This window comes from Lissotriton helveticus, chromosome 7 (assembly GCF_964261635.1).
Source record: "Lissotriton helveticus chromosome 7, aLisHel1.1, whole genome shotgun sequence".
Lineage (NCBI taxonomy): Eukaryota > Metazoa > Chordata > Amphibia > Caudata > Salamandridae > Lissotriton > Lissotriton helveticus.
Window position 1 is genome coordinate 679,880,037 of NC_136068.1, and position 27,765 is coordinate 679,907,801.

The 27,765-nt window shown below is 42.5% G+C and overlaps 1 long non-coding RNA gene across 1 annotated transcript in view; it reads right to left on the reverse strand.

The window, feature by feature from the left end:
• Positions 1-409: 409 nt before the first annotated feature.
• The window catches only part of LOC144766970 (uncharacterized), a 233,161-nt gene continuing 205,805 nt past the window's right edge, over positions 410-27,765 (reverse strand). Inside the window, exon 3 of the long non-coding RNA XR_013598005.1 lies at positions 410-850. This is a non-coding gene — a long non-coding RNA (uncharacterized LOC144766970). The remainder of the gene's footprint in view (positions 851-27,765) is intronic.

Genomic DNA, 27,765 nt, shown 5'->3' on the forward strand with positions numbered 1-27,765 from the left:
CATACAATGGTGGTCTCCCTTTATTTCTGATGCTCTCTCTTCTTTGATTTCCATTTTTAGGTCTGGTGTTGTCCATGACCCTTTAACTTTACTAAAATTATACAAATATATATATATATATATATATATATATATATATATATATATATATATATATATATATATATATATATATATATATATATATGTATATATATATATATATATATATGCTTACACTTTCCGCGGCTCGTTTGCGGGAGAAACCGCCCGTAGTCTGGTGGCGCGTTGTTGCTGGCAGAGCCCCGCCAGATATTCTCTCCACAACAAAATTCAAGTTTCAACGCACTCTCAGAAACAGGATTACACAGGGTGTTGTTTATTGCTGTTACGCGTTTCGGAAGCTTCTGCTCCCTTGCTCACACAACAATTCTTCAGCACTCCACCATTTACATACACAGGATGTGCTGGCTATAGAAACAGGACTGCACATTTCATTTTGGCTGACATCTTGGAGTGTGTACATATTGTAATGTTACTTTCCACACAATGTCTCACTTTTTTGCAAGAAGTCTTGGTTCATGTAAATTACATTTCCTTTCATGTTATTCTAATTCTTTCGCCACAGTGGCTATTTATGTGCTAGTTTGTCTCATTACCCCTCTTCCTTCGCCTAGTGGCTTAATAAGGGTCCAATGTCTCTGGAGAGTGCTTGCTAAAAACATAAGTGACAAAACGTGAACTTAAGTGAATAAATCTTTACATTACTGAGTGACGTTATCTTCTACTCTATTCTTTCAGTTCTTCCAGGTGACAGGTTCAATTGCTCGTGAAGTGCACGTGATTACTACTCTGAGCGCCTTGATTCTGCCTGTTAGAGTAAAACAAACGTATAATTACAATTGTGCTCCAAACATGGTTAAAAACATTTATAAAAAATCAAGCTTCCTTTGTTTTCATTACATGAGAACTCCTAAACTTACATTCAGAGTCGTTTCATTTCATCATATAGTTCTAATCTTTTACACATGATACAGATTTAACATTACATCCACATATTTATGAATCGTACAGGTGTACTGATAGCTCTTCATGGTCATTGTGTCCATTGGGCTGTCTCGTTTCTAGCTCTAGGATCCATTTGGATTCCTTCTTCCTTAATTGTACCTCCCTGTTGCCCCCTCTTGGATTCACGTTAACCTGTTATATTGCAAAGTAAGTTAATAGATTGCAATTTGATTTGTGGTGTTGGGCAAAAAGTCTTGCTACAGGGTACTGGGAGTCCTTATTAGTTATTGCCCTCAAATGCTGCATTACTCTATTTTTGGCCATCACTGTGGTACTGCCTACATACCTTTTCTTACACGGACACTCAAGCACATATATTACATGTGTTGAGCTGCAGGTCAAAAATTGACATATCTTTCTCCTGTTTGTCACATGAGGTATCTCAAAGTCCTTTCTCATTGGGCTATACTTGCAAGCTCTACAATGCCCACATGGGAAGAATCCTTCAAGGTTATGTTGATTTCTATCCTTGTAGTTTGTGATATCCCCCTTTGTGATTATGTCTTTCAGGCTCCGACTTTTTCTGTATGTAATGGCCGGTCTTGTACTTAAATTGTGGCCAATAATGGGATCGCTTTTTAAAATGTTCCAGTTCTTAGCAATTATTTTTCTAACAACTTGGGACCCCCTATTATAATTCAGGATTACTCTGGTGGTGTCATCCTCTTTGCTATCATGTTCCTTCGGTATTAGGGTACTTTCTCTTGTTACGTTCTCCATTGTAGATAAGGCCCTATCAAGGACCCATTGAGGGTAACCCCTTTCCAAGAATCTCTGTATCATGTTTTTACTTTCTTGTTTGTACTCTTCTGTGTTGGTACAGTTTCTTCTTGCTCTCAGTAGCTCCCCGTAAGGAATACTCCATTTTAAGGTATCCGGGTGGCTACTGAGAGCATGGAGGACACTATTTCCTGCAGTTTCTTTCCTGAACAGTTTGGTGGCTAATCTATTCCCTTCCGCCCTGACCTCAACATCTAAATATTCAACTTTGCGTCTGTCTTTATGATGGGTCAATTTTATGTTATAGCTGTTAGTATTGAGTTGTTCCACAAAACTTTCTGCTTCTGCCTCACTCCCACTCCATACTACAAACAGGTCATCTATGTACCTGAGCCATACTTGGACTTTCTCAAATGCCTGTGTGTATTGGGGATCCGTGTGGATTTCTTCCTCCCACTTCCCTAAGAATAAATTCGCGAAGCTCGGCGCGAAGCTCGTACCCATACAAGTACCTGTAGTTTGCTTATACATCTCTCCATTGAACATAAACACATTGTTCTCAAGGCATATTTTTATCATCTCTCCTAGCATTCTCGTATGCTCTAGGTACATTATATTGCGTTCTCTTAAATAATGCATGCATGCATCAATGCCATGTCTGTGTTCAATTATAGTGTACAGTGAATTAACATCCATTGTCATAAGTAAATACTCTGGTCTCCATTCCATGTCATTCACTTTTTTCAAAAAATCCTGAGTATCCTTTACGTAAGAAGGGAGTTTCTTTACGTATTCTTGTAAAAAATGTTCGACATATTTGGAGACATTCTCGTAAATACTTCCTATGGATGACACTATAGGTCTCCCTGGTGGTACTAGTGGGTTTTTGTGGATCTTCGGGAGAAAATAGATTATTGGAAGTTTGGGATAATCTTTCTTTAGGAACACAAACTCCTCCCATGACAGTAAACCCTCCTCCTGCCATTTGGTTAGTTTTGACCACATTGTCAGAATGTTATTTTTATACACTCCACCATTGCTTTTACAGTAGAATGTTCCATTCTCCAATTGCCTCATGGCCTCTTCAATGTACATATCCCTGTCTTGTATGACCACATTGCCCCCTTTGTCAGCTGGGCGTATTATTATGGAAGCATCATTCGCTAGGAACTCAATCGCTTTCCTCTGTTTAAAGTTTAAATTGAATCCACCTCCCTTTTCTCTAGAATAATGTTTGTATTTCAGCAGTGATTTTGTTGTAACATCATGGAATGTATCTACATTATCGTGTGGAAGATTAGGGTAAAATACTGATCTAGGTTTGAAACCTGTCCTTGCTGCTCTATCTGTAGTCATATTCCAGGTTTCCCTATCCTCACTGCAGCTAGATGTTTCCATGACCTCTCCTTCCCTCAGTAGACTGTGCGCCACTTGAATTGCCTCTGCATCACCTACTTCTAAAAGGGGCTGACTAGGAGCAATAGGTTCTTGTACATTAAGTGCACTGGTATCCGATCTTAAAGTGTGCCACTTTTTCAGTTTTAATTTTCGTATAAAGCGAAAAATATCTATTCTGGTTTCACTGTAATTGTATATTTCTGTAGGGCAGAACGAGAGTCCTAAGCTCAGGGTATTTTCTTCAATACTAGTTAAATCTCTACTAGATAAATTTACTATTGTTTTGTTTACCAGTTCATTGTTCTCCATTATTGGTTGCGCTTCTTGTAGCCCCCAAATCTGGTTCCCACTGGCTCTCGTTCCACTCCTTTTCCTTTTCTTTTGTCTCCTTCTTTTTCTCCGCTGTTTGCTTCGTCCATCCCTCTTCCTGCTCCTCTTGCTTTTCCCCGTGGCCTCCCTCTGGTGCCTCTTCCTCTCTGGGCTGGAGGGGGTGAGAATCTTCCCGACTGCTGCCCCCTCTTCAGCGCTCTGAATTCGTCTAAATACGTCGGTTTAGACGTGATTATTTCCATTTCTGCCATTGTACTGGCGCTATGCATAGAAGCATCCGTGTCTGAACCTTCTGTAGTTTCTGCATCTGGTTCTTTTCTTTGCGATTGAGGAGATTGACCAGCTGTAGTTAATTGTTTCATATCATACATGTGGTCATATTTCTTGCTATATGTGAGGATGCGACCGGAATCATAGTCATTACAATCCCTATGAAGTTTTCTCTGTTTCCTTGTCTTTATATCATCCTCATGTTGATTAAGTCTCGTTTTCATGTCTTCTTTATACTTTTTTATGCTTACTTGATCACTCTCATTTTTTAACTCCTCCTCAATGTCTCGTATTTCTTTTAATATTCTCTCTCTATCCTCCCATGCATATTTCACCAATATGCAAAGCATATTTCTGGAACTATTTGTTGAGTTTTCAAACCACTCTTCGAGCATGCGTGGATTGGGGGATTCGTGTGAGGGCGTAATATAAATTCTCAATCCTCTAGGGACCATATTTTTGTCCACGTAGTCCTGTAGGGATACTGCCTCCCACCATTTAGCTGTTTCATTCTTTTTTAACTTTTCATAATTTCTTAATTTCCCAATTAATGTGGTTTCCACTTGTTTCTGGGCCCCAGTCTGTTGTCCTTTACCGAGTGCTCTCGCTAGCAATGTCTGTGCAGCAAGTCTGCGTTGCGTGTCCTCTTCCATTTCGTTTTGGAATTTGTCAGGTAATTTTCGGTGAAGCTTGAATACAATCACCAAGTGCTAAGGTTGCACCACATTAGCACTTAGAATGCGTGTTCACGTCTACAGTTCGTTCTTTATATTTAACATGTACTCCGTGTGTTCCTGTTTCCCTCCTCCAGTGGGAGTTCCAGATGCCCTTGTAACTGAGTAATTATCAATACTGCCGGATCGCGCACATTACAAGTTTTAATGCGCTTCTACTCGACTTGCTCACTTTTAAACGCGTGAGTTCCCGTTCCGAGATCCAATGCTCCCGCTAATGCGCCCTGGACACCCGTCGGCTCCCCCGCCTTCTCGGCTTTCACTCCAACGATTTCGCGTCTCCACGCTTTTCCGACGGAGTTTCAACCTTGAAATTGGGCTTACCTTCGGAGTGTCCTCCTTTGGGTTATCGGGCTGCTACGGTTGTCGTCTATTCGGCAGGCGTCGCCCTTGGATCGTTTCCCTCGCGACTGTTCTCGATGTGGGCCGGCAGTTCCTCCTCAATCAGCTGCTTACACTTTCCGCGGCTCGTTTGCGGGAGAAACCGCCCGTAGTCTGGTGGCGCGTTGTTGCTGGCAGAGCCCCGCCAGATATTCTCTCCACAACAAAATTCAAGTTTCAACGCACTCTCAGAAACAGGATTACACAGGGTGTTGTTTATTGCTGTTACGCGTTTCGGTAGCTTCTGCTCCCTTGCTCACACAACAATTCTTCAGCACTCCACCATTTACATACACAGGATGTGCTGGCTATAGAAACAGGACTGCACATTTCATTTTGGCTGACATCTTGGAGTGTGTACATATTGTAATGTTACTTTCCACACAATGTCTCACTTTTTTGCAAGAAGTCTTGGTTCATGTAAATTACATTTCCTTTCATGTTATTCTAATTCTATATCTATGAGCGCGCCCCGGTACGCGCACCGGGGAGCCCACCCGGCGCGTAACGCGAGTTCGCGAGCGGAAAGCTGATTGGCTCTCGGGTGTTTGGCAACATTCTAAACAGTCCGGAGCGGCCGCCATCTTGTGTGTCGGTAGGATCGAAACACAAGAGGTGGCAAAAACAAAGGGGGAAATGACTAAAAGGGGGTAGGGTAGACCCCCCCTGACCCATAGGTTTGATGTGGGGGCCATAAAAGTGCTTTGCGGATCGAAAAAAAAAAAACGATTTTCGCGGGGGGAGCGCCCAGTACGCGCACCGGGGAGCGTACCAGGGAGCGTAACATTGAGAAAAAAGAATGACAAGAGTTTCCAAAAAATGTAGCATTTTTTTATAAATTAGAGGTAGTTCTAAAAAGAACTGTTTTGTTTATTCTTTTTGTTGTTTTATATTTTTTTATTGTTTTTTGAACATTTTTTACTTTTTTTGGCTTTTCTGAACAGTTTTATATTTTTTTTGTATTTTTTATGGGGAGAAACAAAAAACAGGGAATTGTAAATGGCTCAACTGGAGCAAAAAAAAACAGGAAAAAATTAATGTTTCTTCGGGCACACCAATGACATTAAAGATATATTGTTGTGTGTTAAATAACTCTTTCTTGTCTTCCTCATTCCGGTGACAAGCATACCTCTGTCACAAAGAAATGGGGGTTAGGAGTTTGTTTTTGCTTCATAGTCATATGTAATTTTCGTAATATGTTTTCCCTTTCTTTGTGTTAGGGGTGGGTTTTGAGTCCCATCACTCCAACATGCCAGTTGGCATAATGTTTTCGCTACATTTACTGTGGGTTTTCAGTCCCACCAATTTGATTTGCTATGGGTCCTAGTCCCATTTGCTAACAGTTACTGTGGGTTTTAGTCCCATTTGTCTAATTTAAATGTTTTCGCGATAGGTCATAGCCCCATTTGCTTGTAGAGGGTTTTCAGTCCCATCTACTTGATTTAGATATTTTTGCAGTGGATTTTAGTCCCACTTGCGCAATTTCTGTGTACGTGTGATGGGTTACAGAAGTCCCATTTGCTTGCAGGGGGTTTTAGTCCCACTTGCGCTATTTCTGTGTATTTGTGATGGGTTACAGTCCCATTTGTGTGTAGTGGGTTTTAGTCCCATCTACTTAAATTATATTTTTGATATGGGGTTCATGTCCCATTTTGCTGTTGTGGGTTTTAGTCCCACGTGGCACTATGTCAGTTGTCCACACGGACCTCGTCTATATTTGTTTTGTGCCCTTTTGGGTGTGCGTTATTTTAGTCTTCTTCAGAAGAGCTGTGCTCGGGTTATAGTCCTATAGCACTATCTAGTTTTTATTCACATTAAGATTTTAAAAGTTTTATATCATATTTAGCTTATACCTACTATTTATATGCATTTATGTTTTTATGCTAAATATGTTCAGGTTTACATGTATTCAGATCCTATGTATTTTTATTGCAACTTATCTCTTTCATTACATTATTGTATTTTGCTTAGTGGTAATAGTGTATTCGTGCGGTTTCACCTCTACTCTTCCTTTTGTTCTTTTCTTTTCTATTGACTTCCTCTAGTCCTTTCCTTTTAGTTCTGTAAGAAGAGAGGATAGTCTATATGGAGTAAGAAGGGTGGATGGTTAATACAGTTTTTTCCATTCTTCTATATTGTTCTCTTTTTAAGGTATTTCCTCTTTTCTGTTCTTCTTTTTTCACTTTTGTTCAATTCACTTTCTTCACTTCCTTCTGTTCTCCGTTGCTGTTTTTAGCTTTTTGTTTTCTGTTTAAGGAGAGAGGATATTGTAGTATCTTGATATTCCCTATGCTATTCTTCTCTACCTCTATTGGAATGTTCCTGTGATGCACCTTTGAGAATGTTGGTGATCTGCCTGACAGATTACAGTTGACTGGGCTGAGCACCATGTTGGATGCTCCTGGTGGGGTCTCCCTTTACATCTTAGAATAAAGCATCTCTAAATACTGCTCAACGTGTGGACCTCTCATCATTACAGTTTCACACCAGTTATAGTTAGAAATTAGCATTTAAAAAACCTATTAAATTCACTGAAAAAACCATAGGTTTCACACCAGTTATAGTTAGCTGGAAATTTTACTCGCATAAAACCATTGAAATTCCCACGTTATAGTTAGTTGGACTCACTATAACTTGCGCGTGCAATGCACTGCTGATGACGTCACATATTACATCACTCATGACATGGTCAGTGACATCACTCATGACATCACTGATGACACCATCCTTGTGACAGAGTGACAGACCTCCTTTCACTGTAATGTAACCCTTGAAACACATATTCAATAATAGAAACTAAAATTTTCAAAAAAATTGAGCTACCCATACCAGTTACAACAACCAATTCAATAATTCCACCATCTATATACACATCCACTCATTCACCAACAGTTCTATATAGTCACTCATACATATACTCACTCATCATATGTAGTGATACACCTATACATCCTGTTACACACCAACAGTCATCTAAAAGATACTCTGACACATACTCACACATGCAAATAAACTATTAAACATCAATTTATTTGCATATACAGCTATACACACACTACCACTTTACTTCTAAAGAAACATACACATACTTACTCTCTTAAACAATCACTTATAGAAACACATACTAATTTAAACAGGAACTTTTACAATCTCTTACTCTCACATATACTCACTTAAATACATCAATATTCACATATACTAGATTAAAACATATGTAGTTACTGATAAAGACACTAGTGAGACAGTCATTCACTCACTAACACACACATATACACACTCATCCACCCATACAGTCCTGCACATATGCTGCCTTTAAAACACATACAAAAAGAGAGTCATTCATTCATGCATCTATGTGCTAGGTAATACCCCCACCAAACCATACAAACACTCATACTGATACTAAGAAAAACATCTAATAACCCATATACATACACATGTAGCTACTCACCAACCCATACAGCCACTTATACACAAAGTGAAACACTAATACATATATTTAAATATTTAAACATTACTCACTAATATATGTATTCACTAAGATACACTTAATAAGCCAGTTAACCAATCAATTAAAAAAAAAAAATCCATGTAAACACTTATTTAAACATGTATTCTTCCATCAACTTTTACATATACATATATAACACATATGTATTTTTCAGAAAGACACACATTCACTGGATGGTGTCATCAGTGATGTCATGAGTGATGTCACTGACCATGTCATGAGTGATGTAATATGTGACGTCATCAGCAGTGCATTGCACGCGCAAGTTATAGTGAGTCCAACTAACTATAACGTGGGAATTTCAATGGTTTTATGCTATAACTGGTGTGAAACCTATGGTTTTTCTGTGAATATATATATATATATATATATATATATATATATATATATATATATATATATATATATATATATCCAAAACCAAAATTGCCCTGTTTGGGAAGCCACACTCGGGAGGGTTAAAACACCAATGCTGCCCGTGGCGCTGTGACAGACTGCTCCACGGCAATCCTTTCAGCATCCGAAGATGGGCCTGGTAATTTCAGTATCCTGAAGAACAAAAACGCCGTAGCAGTTACCAGTAAGTCCCAGGCCAACTAGAGATGCGGGTGCCCCTGTTGCGCGATACTGGCATTCGCGCTTGAAATGCAGAGAACTCCTTCCAAAAGAAAAGAAGCAGAGGCCACGTAGGGGGAGTCAGAACCACTTTAATGAAGCTTAACTCTTACTCGGCGGATGCATTTCGGCATGGTAGCCTTCCTCAGCGCCTAGAGTTTGTGAGCAGGGTGTGGGCGAAAGATGGCTTTCAACAGTGTCCTGCCGCACACCGATAGGATCGCGTCTGACTCCACCTCCTAGTATGTCAATCTGGCTCACCTGTAGATTCGAGGCTGCTGCAGAGACTGCAGGTCCCAGAATGCAGTTCTTTGGTAAGATGAGTGATGCGGGGGGAATCGGATGCTTGTTGCGGACTGCAGGGTTTGTCATCATCGCTCTCACAAGTCTCCCGCATGTGGCTTCTGTAAAGGTGCCCCCTCTAGTCCCCTAAACCGCAAAACCCCCGAAGTGCAGGAAAGATAATGGCGGGGGCAAGTCCGGCAATCCAGCACGCCCAAGGTGGTGCATGAGTGCTCCAACACCGCTAATTCTTTGCTTCCAACTCCGAAGGTGGGCCTGGTAGTTTCAGTATCCTGAAGAACAAAAACGCCTTAGCAGTTACCAGTAAGTCCCAGGCCAACTAGAGATGTGGGGGCCCCTGTTGCGCGATACTGGCATTCGCGCTTGAAATGCAGAAAACTCCTTCCAAAAGAAAAGAAGCAGAGGCCACTTAGGGGAAGTCAGGAACCACTTTAATGAAGCTTAACTCTTACTCGGCGGATGCATTTCGGCATGGTAGCCTTCCTCAGCACCTAGAGTTTGTGAGTAGGGTGTGGGCGAAAGATGGCTTTCAACAGTGTCCTGCCGCACACCGATAGGATTGCGTCTGACTCCATCTCCTAGTATATCAATCTGGCTCACCTGTAGATTCGAGGCTGCTGCAGAGACTGAAGGTCCCAGAATGCAGTTCTTTGGTAAGGTGAGTGATGCGGGGGGAATCGGATGCTTGTTGCGGACTGCAGGGCTTGTCATCATCGCTCTCACAAGTGTCCCGCATGTGGCTTCTGTAAAGGTGCCCCCTCGAGTCCCCTGAACCGCAAAACCCCCGAAGTGCAGGAAAGATAATGGCGGGGGCAAGTCCGGCAATCCAGCTCGCCCAAGGTGGTGCATGAATGCTCCAACACCGCTAATTCTTTGCTTCCAACTCCGAAGGTGGGCCTGGTAGTTTCAGTATCCTGAAGAACAAAAACGCCGTAGCAGTTACCAGTAAGTCCCAGGCCAACTAGAGATGCGGGGTCCCCTGTTGCGCGATACTGGCCTTCGCGCTTGAAATGCAAAGAACTCCTTCGAAAGAAAAGAAGCAGAGACCACGTAGGGGAAGTCAGGAACCACTTTAATGAAGCTTAACTCTTACTCGGCGGATGCATTTCGGCATGGTAGCCTTCCTCAGCGCCTAGAGTTTGTGAGTAGGGTGTGGGCGAAAGATGGCTTTCAACAGTGTCCTGCCGCACACCGATAGGATCGCGTCTGACTCCACCTCCTAGTATGTCAATCTGGCTCACCTGTAGATTCGAGGCTGCTGCAGAGACTGAAGGTCCCAGAATGCAGTTCTTTGGTAAGGTGAGTGATGCGGGGGGAATCGGATGCTTGTTGCGGACTGCAGGGCTTGTCAACATATATCATATATATATATATATTATACTTCAGAAGCGATTAGTCAGCACCTGGCAGTTCTTTGATCCTCTTCCACAGACCCTCAGCAGAAGGTCATATTCCCCACTGTAGGTAGGTCCACTGGAATTATGCGATTGTGCGGGCGCAGCGCTTTCCACATTTGCCACATAATCCATCCACTTTCACAAAATTTGCAGATTTAAAAAAAAAAAAATTTTTCTAGTTCAATCAGTTCAAAGGTTTTTGTTCATGGTGATTTGTTTCAGTAGCCATAAGTCATCATCTGGCAGCTCTTCCACAGACCCTCAACAGAAGGTCATAATCCTCCCTACTCCCAATAGACTCTTTGCCCTTGTGAAGAGTTCAACAGAATCAAACAAATTTTGTCAAGGGCTGAACAATAGTGGTCGTTCTTCAACATTCAAGCGCTCACAACAAAAACTGTGACCGCTTTGCACAGCATTCAGTAGATTGCACTGCACTGGGGAGAACTAGGACAGACTTGTGGCCATTGCGCTCTACCACCCCAAAATAGTGCTGCATAAAACTGGCTTTACTATTAAAAGGCTCAGTGATTATAATGGAAGCAAACTGTTTTCATTTTGTGAATTTGTGCATAATATAAAGCCGCCTTTCTTTCTAATTATGTTTCATCATTTTTAAACGTGGTAATACAATCCGCACAAATACACCCAACACCATGTCACATACTTCCAAACAGCATAATTTCACCCAGTTCCACACAATTCAACTCTTCACATTTCCATTCCACACCACATAATTGGACAACAAACTACATAAATCAACACGCCACATATATCCAATCCACACCACAGAATTCCACACTGTGCCACAAAATTCAACAGCACACCACATAATTAAACTCCACTACATATCACTCCACAATATATAATACCATTCCACATAATTTCACTCCATAAGACATAATCACACTCCACATAATTCCAGCACACTCAATACCACATAATTACTATCCACATAATTCCACTACAAAAAACACTCCACACCACACAATTTCACAACTCACAATTCCAATTCAACCCACATAATTACACTCCACATCACATACATCCACTCCCACTCGCATAACACATGCCTCACAGCCCCCTCCATGTGGGGGGGGGGTCCCCAAGCCCTAGGGGGCCCCCTGAGTACATTACTGGGGCCAGAGAGCTCATGATTGAGTCGTGAGGGGGCCCCTCCACGTGCCTTGTAGGGGGTCCCCTCAACTTTCCTTGCGCCAGTGTCCAGTGGCGTCACTAGGAGGGTGCGGGGGGTGCGGACCGCACCGGGTGTCACCCCATCATGGGGTGACACCAATCTGGTTAGTTAGCCAGCCTCAGCCTCACTGTACCTCTCTGTGCTGCGGCTACCTGCCAGTGCTTTATATAGTGCATCTGTCACTGTGTGCAAGCCTTGAAGCCGCCGCCCGTGCCGCAACTTTGTCTTAGCACACCGAGTTGCGCAGCTGCTTAAAAATTACAATACAAATAAAAATATTATTCTCTGCAATCAGTGCAGTGAGTGTGCACTGCAGCACGTGACTGTCCACGCACGCACGCACCGGTGGTGTCGGACTGTCGGTGATGATGATGCGAATGCGCAGCGTAAGTTTGGGTCCCAGGGCCGTCAATCTTTAAGACTACCAATGACGGCCCTGGGACAGCCCCCGCGCGCTGTGCTCCTCTGACGTGTCGCGGTCACGCGCCAGGGAGGAGACGAGACGGCAGCGCTGGGGAGTGCGTGCAGTGCTGCGCGCTGCTGCTACAAATAAAGAATTAATGCGTGCCAGCAGCCTGAGCCATCTTTGATATCGCGCGTGGAGGAGCGCCGTCGTCTCCCCTTCAAATTTGGGTCAGTGGTCTGGGACTGACTTGGGTCCGGAGGCAGTAGTCGGTCACGGACGGTGAGAGAAAGAAATATAATTTTTAGAATGCACTCAATGAAGTTAGAATTAGAAATGTGGCAGTGCAGGGCAGGCCGCAGGCAGGCACACAGTCACTAGATTCAAATCGCAATAATCGCATGATTCACATACTCTCAGACAGTCAAGGCCGGGCCAGTCTGGCCCAAGAAGACAGACCAGGCACAGGCAAGAGCGTCAGCAAGAGCGCGTCACGCTTGTCCTTTTGCCGCTGTTTAAGCAAAAAATGATGCATCACAGGTTAGCAATTAGAAGACGCCCGGCGTGTAGGTAAAAGATATATGTGCGATTTAGATTATGATATGACGATGCTTTAATCTTCGAAGGGAAGATAACGCTCAGATCGAGTCATGGGCTCACGAGAAGGTGTTCAACGAACATGTGTGTGAGTCACATGTTTGAACTATGAATAAAGCTGTAGCAATCTAGTTGATGGTGCGAGTTTGACAATTAATCGACAACAGCATGAATGCCTGGCTCCATAAAGCAATGTCTGCATCACTTGGTTTACATTGTGGCGGTCCTTGGTGGTGCTTAAGTTGTCAGACTTCTGACGTGCTGCTGCTACTTGAAAAGAGATAGGCTGCCCGGAGGTCCCCTGCCAACCGCAGTGTTGTTTAGGAGCAGTGCTTTAACTTAAGTGGAAAAACAAATATAGCAGGTACTCACTCTTTAGAGCACCTGTTCCTGAGAAGTGCCGGCACTCCCCATTAAATGCAAATGCAGTGCAGCAGGGCCGAGAAGTGTATGTGCTCACTGTTTCTTTCACATGAAGGATGCGCAGGAGGTACTAGTACCGGGCAGGAGGACCTGCCCCTTTAAAACACTGCTTGGGTGGACCGTGGCTGTCCTTGGAACTGGGGAAACAGCTTGAGTCTCGGCGTCGGCTCAACATCCTGTGATCCTGGGAAAATCACTCAATCTCCCCGTGCCTAACGAAAAGAGTATATAATATCACCTAGTGTTCATGTAAAGCGCTTAATCATTTCTATTCTGCGAGTGTGAGTCAGGCCTCGGAAGCATCGCTTCTGAGATGCCCACACGGTGATTAAAAGCACAGCACTGGGAGCTGGCGGCCATTTGAGAACAGAGGTCGGCTGCCTTACTTCCAACTCCGACACACGAAAATAGCAATTGACAATTCAATGGGTGAATTATCTTTTTTGTGCACTCTTAGTCTTCATAGACAGTCAGTGCTTTAAATTAGGAGAGCTTCAGCAGTCAGCTTTGAAGAGACGTGTCAAGAAGCCATCTCTAATCATGATTTATTTCAGAGCTGGTCGTGTTTGCTACATTATTTGTGTGACTGCACGAAATGTTCCAAAAAAACAAGCTCTCTTGCTTTGGCTCTTTCTTAGAAAGTTTCCCACTGATCTGTTCAACGTGGTACTGGTACAAAAAAAAAGGGGAAGTCTAAACACGATTTTCCATTTTAATTCCCATTGGAAATAATATGAAAAAGCAAAACCACAGGTCCCAAATGTTAAAGGGTATTTGTTTAAAAATCCTTAGCTAACTGTAGCTAGAACCTCATGAGTCAGACCTCACATAATTTCATAACTCATCACATGTTCAATTACATTCTTAAGACATCACTGCTGACATCGTCCATTGAGTGTGACAGTTTGTTATATGCTTCTGACACTAAAATTTGCAATAGCTTCTGTACTGTTAATAAGTTTAAACTTTTGTACAATGCTTGGGTTTCTAAGGGGGATTACATGTGTTGAGGTTGTGAGTTCACCATGAAAAGTTGTCCACAGCACAAAGGTTGTACATGATAGTAGAGCCTTTACCGCCTAACAAGGGTTTGAGAGTCTTTCGGTAGAAGTCTCCCCATGATACATTGTGCACATGGTGACCACTGTATGTAGTAGAGGCTATGGCAAAATAATGGGGTTTCGTTTTCTGGAGGGTGTGTGCTCTTCTTGAGAGCTGTCCACGGGGTGAATGCTATGTGTAGTAGGGGGCTTAACCATATAATGGGACTTGGGTACTTAGTGGTCTCTCCATGGAGAGCTCTGCTCAGGGCAAAGCTGTACATAGTACGAGTTTGACAACATAATGGGACTTGGTTCTCTGGAGAGAGTGACATCTCTGTGCAGAGCTTTCCATGGGGTGTATGTTGTGTGTAGTAGAAGCTTGTGCACCTAATGGGGCTGTGTGTCTGGAGGGAGTGGACTACAGTCTAATTATGTTTTATAAAAACCCATATGTTTGTGAAAGTTATACTTTACATGATTCTGTGCCATTTAGTACATGATTCTGTGCCATTTAGTACTTTTTTTAATATTTCAACGGCTGCTCTGGTTTGTAAACTAAATTGAACATCAGTATGGTGGATTTAAAGTTTAATGGTAAAATAAAAATACAAAAGACAGTAGCATATTTTCTATGTAATTCTTAGTTCTTAACTTCTTACAATCTTTTACCTCCGACCTTGTTGAATTAAATTTTTCTTCTATGGCCTTTGTAAATATTGGAACTAAATTTACAAACATTACTAAGGATTCGGTATGGTCCCGTTATTTGCCATCTGTGTCCACTGGCGGACTCGGAGCGGAGGAGGTCCATGCGGTAAGTCGTGAGGGGGTGACACCATGAGTTACCCGCACCGGGTGACACCAACCCTAGTGACGCCACTGCCAGTGTCCACGGCACTTCACAACACATGGGTAAACAAGGCATTGTCATTTACAAGGTTAATAGCTCTAACTCAAACAAATGCAAACCTATTTCATTGCAAATGCTTGCTAATGTTGTTGCTGATTTTGTCTTCATTTTCCTGGGGGAAGGTACTTCCTGCAGTAACCTTCCCACCCCTGCGCTCTTGTATGAAGGCCTTTACGTCACTCCGCAGCTTCCCCGACAGGTCCATTCAACAGAGCTCTTTATATCACGCCAGCACTGGATTCTGGGAGTTGGCTCCACTAATGTCTGCGAAAACGAGTCTTCTCTCTCTCGCCGCTGACGCAGATTGTACATATTTAGTTCAGTTCATCCCCTTCCACATGATTTTCTGGTACAAAAGATTTCAAATAGCGGAGGCTGGCATTAAAAAAAGAAGTCACAGAACGCACCTGAGAAAAAGCACACACAGGAAATCATAAATGTGAAGAGCGAACTAAAGGCCAAGTGTTACTTTTGTAAAATAGGGAGAGTAAGAACCGGAAGTAGTTCCGGAGAAAGAAGGCAGGACGAGCAGCTGGCACAACAAGTGTAGAAATAAATAGAAATGGGCGAGCAAAGCCAGCTTGAAAAGCCATGAATGCATTGAATGGCTGCAGATAGGAAACGAAATTGAAAGAAATTCTATTTTATCACCTGAAGGTGTTGAATACGAGGGACGGGGGGAGGCCTGTGAGGGAGGGGTGGGTGGTTGGGAATGGAAGGGGAGGGCACGTGCGCCAATGCGTCATTAGTACAGTCAGAAAGAGCTCCTGTCCCTGGCACCATAATGACCGCTAGCATCACTGGCACTCTACAAGGCCTCTATTACAGCGACATGCAAGGAACTCTCTGCACCCGCTGATAATGGCCATATCAAATCACCTGGGAAGCTGCATTGTCTCATCACGGGCCAGAGCCCAGAAAGCTGCTGGTATGTGCTCTCCCCTCCAGTTATTAGTCCATGCAATGTAAAGGTACTACCAGGGGCCATCCAGCCATGGGGACCCTTCTATAATCTATCCCTGTCTTTTTTTTCTATGTCCCTCCATAGTAGATGCCATTGCGTATTGGCGAGTACAAACTGCTGGATACCAGTGCGGACAATGTCTACTAGATGAGTGCCTTCAACTGCTAGGGCATACGACTCATCCAGTAGGCCCTAAGCGTCTTCATTTAACACAGTCTCAAGATAGAATTGATGTGAAGGGATTATTTGGTGGCAAAGTCAGGTCAAACCAGGATCATAAAGAGTGATCAATCTGTTGCTCCAGATTAGCACTTGGGCAGAACAAAACCATGCAACCATCTCACATTTTGCATTTGTAACATTGGTTAGTGCAAGGGCAGATTACCAACACTGGGCTTTCCCTCGTCCCAAAATGTGTTGCTGTCGGCATTCATCTTCAGATTGTCCTGCATGAATTTCAGTTATCCATGGTTCCATGGTGTAATATCTCAACATCCAGGCACATGCATTTATTATAAACTTCTTCTCAAAATACATGAAAGTGAATACTCTGTGGCTCGCTGTCTGAACCAGCTGCTGTACACCTTCCCTCAAGTTGGAGACTGTTAGCTTAGGTTTGTCAGAATTACATGCCAGCAATTGTGGTGGTTTCACTTTGGGACAGTGTGATATGTTTTCCACAACATCTACTATTATAAAAACTGCCTGTCTCCATGTAGTCCGGTCCTATTATCCATCTCATCTCACCACGTACACAGGCTACTATGTAGGTTGAGAGGACAGGGTGGTTTCAGCATCTTCACGTCCTTGAGATCGCTACATTAATTCAGGCTTCCTTCAGATTCTGAACAAGAAGAAAATATACCACCATTTTGTCTCGTTTTAGAGCTGGTGCTGGAAACATGAACATGTATAAATGTGAGGAGTGGTCCTCATGCCACCTTTCTCAGAAAGAGGACAATCTAAGAATGGATCTTCGAGAGGCCTTCTTCAGGAGGGCGTAAGCCTGACAAGTTTCCTTCTAGCTATCTTCTATTGGAGGATGGGCGCCTGACATCGTTTCACGCAATGCCTTCGTAGAAGGATGAAATATGACAAGTGGTGCTATTATCTCTCTCAAAATGATGCAATTCTGGCGTTTGGGCTTCGTGTTATCTCACTCAGAAGATAAGTTTGTCAGAAACTCCGGTTCAGTGCGCAGCACTGAGCTCCTTTGAAACAGTCCTTCGCTTTTTTTGCCCAGGATGCAAATAAACAGTTTCCTGGAAAAATGGATGCATTGGGCTAGATTCATCAAACAAAAATCCGCTCGCAAAGGGCCAGATTCTGAGAATCTGGCCCTTTGCGACCGGTATTTTTGCATTTGGTCTGCCTGTATAGATGAGGTGGAATGCTGTCTCGAACCCGAAAAGGATAATGCTGATATTCTAGCTAGCTTCGAAATCATTAATAAAAACATTGCACAAATCTTAACTGGAAGAAAACCAAAGGGCCCTAGGAATAACGGGGGATGGTTTAACAGGGAATGTACTAAATCCTTACAAAGACTTAAAGTTGCCCTTAAGGGTAAACCCAGGGATAAGGAAGCAGTTAAAACCCTTAGAAGGGAATACTCAATTCATCTGAGGGATAGGAAACAGGAACTAAGGGAAGAGGCCTGGAACAACTTGACTAAGGCAGTGGATCTTAAGGATGCCAAGCTTTTCTGGTCCACTGTCAATAGTCCCTTCCTCCATAATGAAGAAGCCCCGGTAATGTCTGCTCAGGTGTCTGAGGAACAATGGGTGGTTCATTTTACTAGTATTTTTAACCCTGAAGGACTAGTTGTAGGGGGTGATAGGGAGACCGTGGCTTTTATCCCCCTACCTCTTAATATCACAGTCTCTGAGGTGGATGCCGCCATCCGGGTCAGCAAGGGGGGAAAGGCGCCGGGCCCTGATGGGGTACCCGTTGACCTTTATAAAGCCGAGGTTTCTATCTGGAGCCCATTGTTAACAAAGGTTTTTAATGCAGCTGCAACGATTGCGGCCCCACAGACTTGGGGGGAATCAATCATTATCCCGGTGTATAAAAAAGGGGAGAGGGGTGAGGCAAAAAACTACCGCCCGATTTCTCTCCTCACTGCTTCCCTAAAAATTATGAGTAGAGTATTACTGAGTCGTCTGGAGGAATGGGTAGAAGACAAAGGGATCCTTGCGGATTCTCAGTATGGATTCCGCAAGGGGTTAGGCACCATAGAACAATGCATTAATTTAGATCTTATTATATGCAAATATACAAGGGCTAAACAAGGCTCGTTGTTTCTTTGTTTTGCCGACCTGACCAGTGTCTTCGACCTGGTTGACCATGGTCTCCTGTGGTCAACCTTGTTGGACATGGGTGCTCCACAGGATATTATCTATTTCTTGGCCCAACTTTATAGGAATCTGACGGCTAAGATACGCTACGGGCAATCGGGGGAGTGTACACCCAGTATTAAAGTAGGTTCTGGAATTAGACAAGGATGTGTCCTTGCACCTCTTCTTTTCTCCCTTTTTATAAACGCAATTGAGTCGGAACTACGGACCATCAGTGCAGATGCACTGACTGCTGACGGCCTTTCCATCCCAATATTGCTTTACGCGGATGACGCGGTTCTGCTCTCACAAACCCCTCTTGGGTTGCAAAAACTTATGAATAAATTTGCAGATTTTATTAATGGGAGAAAATTAAAAATTAATAATTCAAAAACTTTTATAATGCCCTGTGGGAAGAAAATTAAAAACTTAAGGCCCTTTACAGTTATGGACCAAACTATAAAAGTGGTGGACAAATTCTGTTATTTGGGTATCACTTTTAACAGAGGGGGGATGTGGACACCTGAAATGATTAATGTAAGAGCCAAAATGGCCAAGTGTTCTTTTGGCATATTTAAGTTCGCATCCAAGTTAGGCTCAAGACGGATACCAGACATGTTGTACTTATACCGCCATAAATGTGTTGCTCTGGCCCTATATGGCTCAGGAGTGTGGGCAAAAACAAATAGGAGGTACCCCTGGTCTTATGCAACAGGGAAGGGGGTTCAAGCAGAAGAAAGATGAAGAAAACCCTGTCAGGAAAGACAGCAAATAGCTGGTTTAAGTACTACTAAAAAGTGGTCTGGGTACGGGGGGGATCTATTATCCGGCCAGTTTCTATATAAGGCAAGTGTACATACTCAGTCGCGCAATTACAAACGATTTAAGTGAACTTGTAAACACACACGAATATACCAGACGGAAAAGTTTTGTGTTGTTTTAAAAAATTAATCATAAAATGATTTATTACCTCCCAATGGGGTTACAATCTAACACATTATCACAGTATTAAAAAAGTTTTTAAAAAAAGGTTTTTACAAAAAAACCTCATAGCATGGTTATACAGTCACAAATACAAAGTCAAAATTTAATCAACAAACAGTCGACGCAGCGTTTCGGTGCTTTTTTTCTTTTTTCACACCTTCTTCAGGACTTTACAACATTTTGACTCCATTATTTCTACAAATAAATAACAACATTTTAAATAACAAAAAAAAAAAGAATAATACTAAAATGTTGTTATTTATTTGTAGAAATAATGGAGTCAAAATGTTGTAAAGTCCTGAAGAAGGTGTGAAAAAAGAAAAAAAGCACCGAAACGCTGCGTCGACTGTTTGTTGATTAAATTTTGACTTTGTATTTGTGACTGTATAACCATGCTATGAGGTTTTTTTGTAAAAACCTTTTTTTAAAAACTTTTTTAATACTGTGATAATGTGTTAGATTGTAACCCCATTGGGAGGTAATAAATCATTTTATGATTAATTTTTTAAAACAACACAAAACTTTTCCGTCTGGTATATTCGTGTGTGTTTACAAGTTCACTTAAATCGTTTGTAATTGCGCGACTGAGTATGTACACTTGCCTTATATAGAAACTGGCCGGATAATAGATCCCCCCCCGTACCCAGACCACTTTTTAGTAGTACTTAAACCAGCTATTTGCTGTCTTTCCTGACAGGGTTTTCTTCATCTTTCAGGCGTGTGGGGCCATTGTAATAACAACATGCTTCAGGTTGAGGAAAACAAATTTGTCAAAAAACTCCTGTGTTTACCATCTTCTGCCTCAACAAAGCTGATCCATCAGGAGGTTGGTCTAGAACATCTATCTGACTTGATCAGATTAAGACCCCTGTTAGTATGGAGATCTATATGGATTAAGGAACAGACTGGTTTCACAAGAAAAATTATTTTAGACTGTCTTCATATGGACAGATGTTCCCGCATCCCTTGGCTTAACTATATTATTCGAACATTTAATGATGTTTTTAATCTTACTGTGCGTGATAACCCTTTTTGTGTTTTAGATATCTCGAAGAGTGAGCTTAAACATGAATTTTTGAGGGTTAGCATGGTGAAGCGTAACGCAGCTACTGCTCAGTTCTCCACACATGTTTTTTACGACAGATATACTAAGGAAGAAATGGGGCTTTCAGGATACCTTAAATCGGTTACTATCCGATCCCACCAATATGTATTGACAAGATTACGGATGGGGATTGTTCATTTGCTTGTTGCGTATCCTGAAATGAAGACCTATACTACTGCCCCCTGTCCGTGTGATGGGACCACAAAACAAAGTACGGAGCATTTTTAGGTTTCGGCTACCGTCCCACTGCGTAAGCAGTGGGTGGGCGGAGCCGAAATCTTTTGTTGTTAGTATGGTGCCTGAACACGCCCCTCTTCTCAATTGGCTGGCCTCGTAAATGCTGGCCAGCCATTGGAGGAGAGGAGCGTCACTGAGTTCAGGGCCCGCCTTGACGCGATTCGGGGGCGTTTCCGTGTGTTTTTTTAAGCCCCACCCTCTTCTCATCCCATTGGCTGGAATTTTACCTTCCAGCCAATGGGAAGGGGAGAGCACGAAAAACACACAAACACGCCCCCGAATCCCGCCCCCGAATCCCAAAATGATCTTGGTTTTTTTTTTAGACTGAGTTTGTGTGCGAGTCGTTCTTTCAGATCGAGGTTACTTTACAATAATTGTATTGAGCACCTCGCAGTGCGAGGCGTCTCGCAGTCATATGCGGGGGACACGCCTGGTTCACAGAGCGGCGCTCCCCTGTGGAGTTCGTGTCGGTAGATGTAAATGAAAAATGACTTTGGAAGTTTAAGAGGCTGCTCCGTGCTGGAAGAGTTGCAGTGCGGCAGGCGAGTCATCCAGCTGCCATAGGCGGGGCCGCGCCTCATTCTCACGGCGTTCAATTATGGAGTTCTGGTCGACATAGATGATTAAATAATGTCTTGGTAGGATGAAGGTTTGCGCGCCGGAGTGGAGGCCACGCCTGGTTCGCAGAGCACGCTCCCCCATGGAGTGCGTGTCGGTTTACATATATATGAATCATGTCTTTTTAAGTTTAAGGGGCCGCGCCTTTCTGGAAGAAATGTGGCGGGGTGGGCGAGGCATCCAGCTGCCATAGGTGGGGGACGCGCCTCTTTCCCACAGCGGTGCGAGGCATTAAACAAAGTTGATGAGCACTGCGTTGCTAACTGTTATCTTTATGGCTAAAGGTGGTTCATATGTGCAGAACACTTTAAAATATTCCGTCTGAATGTGGCGCATAGCGAACTATTATGTACAGAATACCTTTAAAATATTCCGTCTAAACGTGTCCCAAAGCGCGCGGTGGTTTAAGGGGCCGCACCGGAGTGGGGGCTGTGCCGTTACAGGAGAGATGCAGCTCGCGGTGTGAGGCCTCCAGCTGCCACATGAGGGGGAGGCACCTCGCTCATCTGAGGTTGCTGCAAAAATGAGGAGCCGAGCACTGGCTGGTGGGAGGGGCGGTAAATGTTTTTGCGGGGTGCCTCTTCACCTAAGACTAGGGACATAAAATCATGTTTCTCCTAATTCTCACTGGGGTGTAGGCATTACTATACTCGGGGTCAGGATTCACCCAGAATGGCAGAAGTTTGAAGAATGAGGTCTTTTCAATGAAGCGCTTGCTATCATATTTTCGCTGTTCTGCGCTGTAACTTCAGAGGTAGTGTGTTGTGGATTCCGTGTGATCACATGGGCGCCATCGGGTGAAACTCTTTTGAAAAACATGTTTTCTCATACCCCGTTGCGTCTGGTTACTGTCTAATGTGCGCTACATTTATTTGAAAGGTGGGGTTTGTTTCACAGCCATATTTTACCCATTTAACTCCTCTGCACTTTGTAAATAGCAGGTGGTGTTTCCGTAGAGCGTACTCGTGTATACATAATAACTTTCATTCTGGGCCACACGTTGCTTTCAAGCACACTTTGGGATGCGATTCTACACCTACGCAGATGTGTATTGACACTGCTTCAATGAACTTATAGCAAGTGAAAGCAACATGAGCCTCTAGCCTTCCGGTATAAACAGCATTTATATACAGTTTTGAAGTTTCCACAGTGCGTTCACTTGCTTAACCACTGCATTCACGAAGATTGTTATAGCGCCTTACTGGAGGTTTCCCTGTCTGTGAAGATGAAGGGGAACATGGTTGGCAAGGTGGATTCCTTGTAAAATGGGTTTCGGTAATTTTCTGCGCTAATTTGAAACAAAAGTTCAGCGTGGGTCAGTCTCCATTTAGCACTGGCACCTGAGCAGGATATTTTGTTGCTTGACTTCTTACCTAGTGGGTCACGTGTTCACTGGGGAGGCTGGTTACACTGGTCTGGGGGATTAGAACATTTCTTTTTTTAAGACTCGGGGACTATGGTCACAGTGTCCCACAGCTATTGCGGTATGATGAGTACTTAAGTTTGCGTGCTGACACAAACATCTAAAGGGGAGGAGCGGTTTGCGCAATCTGCATTCCCCCACTTCTAGCTTGGTTATTTAGGGGCACAAGAAGTAGCCCACGATTTTTCGATTACAGGTACTTTTAGGCATCGTAGGGAATGGCCATTTTGTGCGGAACGGATGGGTCTGTGGGTTCTTTAGGCCTATGTAAGATGCCTGGAATTTTTAAATGGCACGCCGCACTTTGTGGGCAGCCAACCGTGTGTTTCAAGCGCAGTCTGGGTTTATTCATTTTAATGGTGTGTGAAGCACAGTTCCGGGTTAGTACTTCAACAAATGTAATGGCACTTCTATAGTGCATAATGAATCTTCCCCATGGGCTCAGAAATCATTCTAGTTTACAAGATGCGTTATTATACGACAATGCTTATCCCCCTTTTTGTCTATATTTTACTGTGTGGGGAATTTTTAAATCTGGAGCATGGGCTAAGGTACGTACGAGTGTATGTCCACTAATGATTCCAAATGTACTAGTCAAGCCATCAACACGTTTTATCTAATAAATTAATTAAAACACTGGTTCTGTTGCTGGGTTGGGGGGATTAGTGGAGTAACGCATTCATGGCACAGCCCGGGGATCATCCTCTTGCTCACTGGTTCACCTCTTGTTCACGGATTCATTTCCCGGCCATGTACACTTAGCCCTCCCACTTGGCAGAGGCGGACAATATAACGCCATTCAGTTGGCCTTATTTATTCAGCGCCAACATGCCCCGTTGGGGCTTAAAGTGCACAGTGTAAATATGTCATGAATATAGATGGGCTTCGGCAACCTGGTAGTGAGTGACCCCTTACCAGTTGGGATGGTGGTTTCAGCTCTCAGGCAAAACATTTCTTAGTGACCCCTTACCGGTTGGGATGGTGGTTTCAGCCCTCAGGCAAAACATTTCATGGTTGATATAATTTTGGCGTTCTCGTCCACATATGTCGGTGCAGTGTGCAACATAACCCATACAACAGGTGCAATTCCCACTGGGTACGCTTAGCCTTGCATCTTGCGGAGGGGGACAAATAGCACCATTCAGTTAGAAGAATAAGCATCTGGTTTTCACCACCAAGATGCCCTCCTCTTCGGGGGTGAAAGGACCCAAGCAAATACAAATGATACTCTATGTCAAGAAATATGAATTGATAACAGCAACCTGGTAGTAACCATTTGTCGGTTGGAATGGTGGATAGAATGGATAAGGGAACTAAAATGACTGAAGGCTTACAGTTGGTTTGGACTGGTCATTTAAGCATTATTCAGCAATCTTGCTGTCCTCGGTACCAAATAAATTCAGGCCCAGCGATGGTTCCGTTTACCTCGGGTACGGAGTTAGCCAAGGGTGGGTGGCACAGGGAAATCCCTGTTTTTAGGGTGTATCATTAATTCAGGGGGTGTACTTGGCTCTCAGTTGACCATTGCCTCCAGAGGTTAGTGTAAGAGCATTACCACACAGGAAGATGTCCTGCAATTGCTATATGGAACCTGCCTTCTTCCTGGCATTAATGAACTGACGTACCCAGTGAGTGCCCATGCCCTATGGATCCGCATTATCTCCACAGTTGATAGGCGCCCATGAGCTCTTCAGCGCGCCATCTGCTATCACCTATAATAATTGTAGTGCACATTTATACATGTGTTCACACACAACCTTTCCCTAATAAGCACCTTTGTTTTAGTTTGTGTGCACCCCATTCTGCCTAGTCCTCTCTACACCGCATCTTAACCATTGAAATTTCACTACACGCTGTGTTTTTCGACTATACACATTCATAGTAAAACAGTGATTTGTCTGCCTTCTGTTACTTTTGACCCTAAAATTTGGGTTTGTTACCACTTACCAATACCGAGTACCAGTGATGTTATAGACTTCTCTGGCATGTTTTGGTCTTTTCTTAGGAACGTAGGGGGGGGTGCGGGCTCTGTGTGTGGCTCTGTGTGCGTGTGGCTGTGTGTGTGTGGGTGCAAATGCAATAGGTCTCGCATTTGCGAAAGATTAAGCTATTGACATTGTAAATGACAATGCCATTTATTTATCTGTTTTCAAAACCAACACATAAATAAACAATGTGTCATTTACAATGCCAATAGCTGTAACTTTGTCAAAGGCGAAACCGTTGCATTGTAAATGCTTGTTTATTGTTATGCCCTCTTTATCTTCACCTCCGAAAAATATATCTGAAACCGCTTTTTAAAAAATATAATGTATCCACTATTGTATCGGCCATGGGGCTTTTATTTGGACTTGATTCACAGGACATCTGTTTTTTTACTGCTGTATTTATTTTAAAATCGATATGTTTGAGGAAAAGCACCCTTTTTTGATATGTGATTAACTTAAAATTTGCTGTACCCTCATGCTTTATTACTTATGTATGTATGTACTTTTATGATCATTAATCAATGATCGAATAAAGTTTTTGAATTGAAATTGAATTGCATTTGGGATGCATCATCCCAAATGCAAAAATCGCAATTTTAGAAATCGCTAAATTGCGATTATTTGCATTTAAGGAATCTCAATTTGAGATTCCTTAAATGCAATGCATGAAAGTGTTTAAAATAGCGAATTCGCTAATAGGGCACGCAAATTACCATGAAGTACAACTTCGTGGTAATTTGCAAAAACTTTGAAAAATGCACTAAAGTCCATTTTTCAAAGTTCCATGTTGCACGCACACACATGCCCTAAGGGCATGTGTGTGCGCAACATATGTGCACATATCAATTCCAGGGGTGCAACAGGGTGTCCTTTGGACACCCCTGCACCCTTGAAATCGCAATCTCAATTTGCGAATCGCTAATTGCGATTCGCAAATTGAGATTGTCTTGCCATTCATTCCTATGGGCCTCTAGGCCCATAGGAATGAATGGTGAATGGGGAGGTATTCCTTAATTGCGAGTCGCAATTTGCGAGTCGCAATTAAGGAATTCTAAGAAATCGCTATTTTTTAAGCGATTTCTTGATGCATTCCATTTTGCAATTCCTTAATAGTGAATCGGTATTTTTCGCTATTATGGAATCGCAAATTGGTTTGTTGATGCATCTGGGGGTTAGTTCCTAGTCTCTGACCCTTGATTATTACACGAAGTTAAGACAAACTGGCATTCAGTCTTTGTCTCCAACCCTTGCTTATTACATGGAGAGATGTAAAAGAAAGGAATGTGGTGCTTGTCTCCGACCCTTGTTTATTACACACAGAGATGTCAAATACTGAAGCTTAGTTCTTGCATCTTTACTTTGGTTATATGTGGGAAAAGGCTGTTTAAGGAGCAGAGGTTTATGGGTGAGTAAACTGAGAAATATGTTCTTCTAAGAAACAATTAGGCGTATTTATAAGCCCTTTGCGCTGCCAGTCCTTGTGAATAAGCCCCAATGTCTCTTTTTTTTTATTTTTATTTTTTTAGTTTGAGTTTATTAAGGAAACGGAAAAGAAAAAACAACAATATGATAAAAAGACAAAAATCGAACTCAATAAAGATAAAAGGTATAAAATATAATAAAACTTTGCAATCATATTACATTGGAAGGAAAAACAGAAATGTATCATACTTAGGGGAATGAGGGGAAAGGGAATAACATGGTATGGAGAATAAGTAGATACCCAATGTCTCTTCTGAGGATGTATGACGTTACAACGCACACTTTTACAACGCATACCTTTACAGCGCATTTTTTACAACGCAACATTCATTACAACGCATTCCATTACAACGCATGCCATTAAAACGAAATTTTAAAAACTACATTTACAACGCATTCCATTACAACACATACTACCTTTACAACGCATACCATTACAACGCATTACATTACATTGCATGTTTGGTAAGTATTGGATAGTGTAGGGGTAACATTTACTATTCTAACTCCAGGGGGTGCAACAGTAGGGTAAGTGTTGGATAGTGTAGGGGTAAAATTACTATTCTAACTCCAGGGTGCAACAGTTGGGTAAGTGTTGGATGGTAATGTTATGCGTTGTAATGGTATGCATTGTAATGACTGAGTTGTAATGACATGCGTTGTAGTGGTGTGCGTTGTAGTGTCATGCGTTGTAATGGTTGCGTTGTAAATGCATGCGTTGTAATGGATGTTGCGTTGTAAAAGTTTTGTTGTAATGGTAGTGCGTTGTAAAAGTTGCGTTGTAAAGGTTGTTTCCCCTCTTCGGAAGGAGCCAGAACTGCAGCAATGCGTTGGTCGATCCCAGGGGAGTGCAGCGATGCTGGGGACTACTTTGAAGAAAAAAAAAAGTCTAAACTAGTTTTCACTTCCAATGAACATCACTGTGCCGGGTCATTGATCAGTACCCCTGGTATTGAAAACACATTTTTAATCAATCTGTCTGTCTGTCTATCTGTCTGTCTGTCCGCCCGCCTAATCTATCTATCTATCTATCTATCTATCTATCTATCTATCTATCTATCTATCTATCTATCTATCTATCTATCTATCTATCTATCTATCTATTATCTGTCTATCTATCTATCTATCTATCTATCTATCTATCTATCTATCTATCTATCTATCTATCTATCTATCTATCTATCAATCTATCTATCTATCTATCTACCGCCCTCACTCTATCTATCTATCTATCTATCTATCTATCTATCTATCTATCTATCTATCTATCTATCTATCTATCTATCTATCTATCTATCTATCTATCTATCTATCTATCTATCTATCTATCTATCTATCTACACAAACA